The following is a 2,472-nucleotide window of genomic DNA, read 5'->3' on the forward strand; positions in this document are numbered from 1 at the left end:
GCAAAGCTAACCCAGGTAGAAAAGACCCCATTAGACTCTTATCTCTAGTTAACCATGCAAAAACTGAAGTAGAGCTGTAGCTCAAAGTGGTAGAGTGTTAGTCCTGAGTGAAAGAGCTCAGAGACAGTGCCCAGGACTTGAGTTCAAGCCCCAAAACTGCCAAAAAGAAAAAAAAGAATGGCTTCTACCTTTCCAAAATTCCCTTGCATCCAGGGTAAAGATGTATAGTCTTAGCTTCATTAGTAAGAAACATCTTCCCCAGACTCTGGGCTGGGTTTGATGATGTAAGATGGTCTTGCTCTTGGATGATGGTAGAATTTACAGGAAAGTCTGATTCCAAGGGTAGATGAAGTTGTGTGTGGGAGACACTTTCCAGGATCCAGAGGGATTATTATGAATGATCATACCTTCTAGGACTGGTTAGTGAAACAATGATTGCTTCAGACAAACAAGATACAGAATGTTCTGGATCTGATTTTTTGCTTGATAACTCTGTAAGTTACCCAGTATCCTTTTTAAAAATTAAAAAAATTGTGCACACATTTAGTTTTATTGTAACAAAGGAACTTGTACACTTTTAACGTTTAAAACTCAGCATCATCTTTTCTTTCCAGTGAAAACAAGAGAAAATTTAAAAATAAATGAACAAAATTACAATAGAGAATGACAATTCCGAATAAGATCCTACAGAGTCTGTGGATTCTCCTGTAGTGGTAGGGCTCAAATCATCATTAGGAGAGAATTTCATTTTAGAAGTGTCATCTTAAACTGCAAGGATGTCCATTAAACATCACAATTACACATGCCAAAGGAGAAGCCATGTTGTCAAAACGCCCTCTTAACCCATCCAAACATCTTAAACCCACCCTTTACTGGCTTTCTAGAATTCCATTTTTAAAAGTTTTTTTTTAAACAAGAGAAAGTAGACACATACATGTTGGTAATGTTGTCTGTATTCACATAGACACAGTGTAATCTCAGCCCAGTATACAGAGAAAGGAGGAGAAAAGCTAGAATCAATGCACTACTATACAAAGCCTGGTGCCTCCAGCAGAGCAAAGCACCTGGAAGCTTTTGTTTCCCGCAGAGCAGTTAGTTGTTGGTGGTAGTATGTTGATTCCATACAGTTTTGTTGAGACAGAATGCGATAAAAATGAGTTTAGAACAAAGGTGTGTGGAGATTCTTTTCCCATTTTATTCTGAGCAAGGTATTTCTCACCAGATAAGTTGAGAACCATGGTGTTGAGAAAACAGACCTCAAGAACAGGGCAACTGAGCACAGAGAGGGAGAAGACTGCAACTTGTTCCCAGGGACTGGAGAAAATTAAGGGAAAAAAGTTGGAATCCATCAGTATTTGCTATGAGTCATCGTCTTCATCCTCCTCCTCTTCTTCCTCTTCACCATCGTCTTCCTCCTCTTTCCCTTTATCCTTATCCCTCTCTTCAATATCTTACAATCCCCCCTCCCCCTCCCCTACTGTCTCCCCCTCCCTCTCCCCCTCCCCCTCCCCCTCCTGCTCCTGCTCCTCCTCCTCCTCCTCCCCCCTCCCTGCCCCCCTCATCATCCATTTCGGGAACCAGGTAGCACTGAAATGGGTTTGGCCAGATGTCGTCTTTGATGATCTCTCCCAACTGGTCTGCACTAGTGTCTGAGTGGTCAGCGAACCAAGTGAAGAAGCTCTCTGGTTCTTCCTGCCACCACTTCCTGATGGCTTTATTCTGCGTTTGTTTGGAGCGCTTTGTCCAGTCCTGTACAGATTTCCATTTCCATTTGATTTCAGTGGACTTTGAAGATTGATCGCGGCTCTCATTCAGGTGAAGTTCTTTGGAGAGAATTTTATTTTCAAAATAAGGATTTTCATCTTCAGATTCTGTCACTTCAACTCCGGTCAGGTAATGCAGCACCTCTTCTTCGTCCCGCCCAACCCCCCCAACAGTGCAGACACTTGTGGATGGTTGACAAATGTCATTACCCCCAAATTTGGGATTTGGCAATCAATTCTGACCTCTTATGAAAAAAATGGCTGGTGGAGTTTATTATATTTCTGCTCTACTTTCAAAATCTCCTCACTGGCTTATGTATTAAGTCTGTCTATTTCATTTTGTACTTCATTGATATGTTTAATTGCTTCTTGCTGTTCTTTTTCTCCTTTGGGTAAGCTGCAAGAGGAGGAGGAGGTGTCCGCTGGCTTTGGGCCAGGATTGTGTTTGGTTTTCTTTGGTTGAGGCAGGGTGAAGGATTGGCTGGGGGTCATGGTACCAAGAAGATCTAAAGGTTGTTATTAATTCATAATTTTTAGTTCTATGTATTAGTGGGGGTATAAAAGGATGTTATGATTTGTGAATAACTTACATTCTATCACTAGAATAAGTCAAACCAATTAACACACCCTATCCTTTAGCTAGTTGTTTTTATATATTGAAGTGCTTTGACTGATAATTCACGATGTGCTGTATTCAGACTGAAATCAT

At 41.1% G+C, this 2,472-nt stretch overlaps 1 pseudogene; it reads right to left on the minus strand.

Moving 5' to 3' along the window:
- Nucleotides 1-1,164: 1,164 nt before the first annotated feature.
- LOC122125195 lies at nucleotides 1,165-2,255 on the minus strand (annotated as a pseudogene).
- Between the last annotated feature and the right edge of the window lie 217 nt (nucleotides 2,256-2,472).

This window comes from Dipodomys spectabilis, unplaced genomic scaffold (genome assembly GCF_019054845.1).
Source record: "Dipodomys spectabilis isolate Male_0828 unplaced genomic scaffold, ASM1905484v1 ptg000262l, whole genome shotgun sequence".
NCBI classification, from domain to species: domain Eukaryota; kingdom Metazoa; phylum Chordata; class Mammalia; order Rodentia; family Heteromyidae; genus Dipodomys; species Dipodomys spectabilis.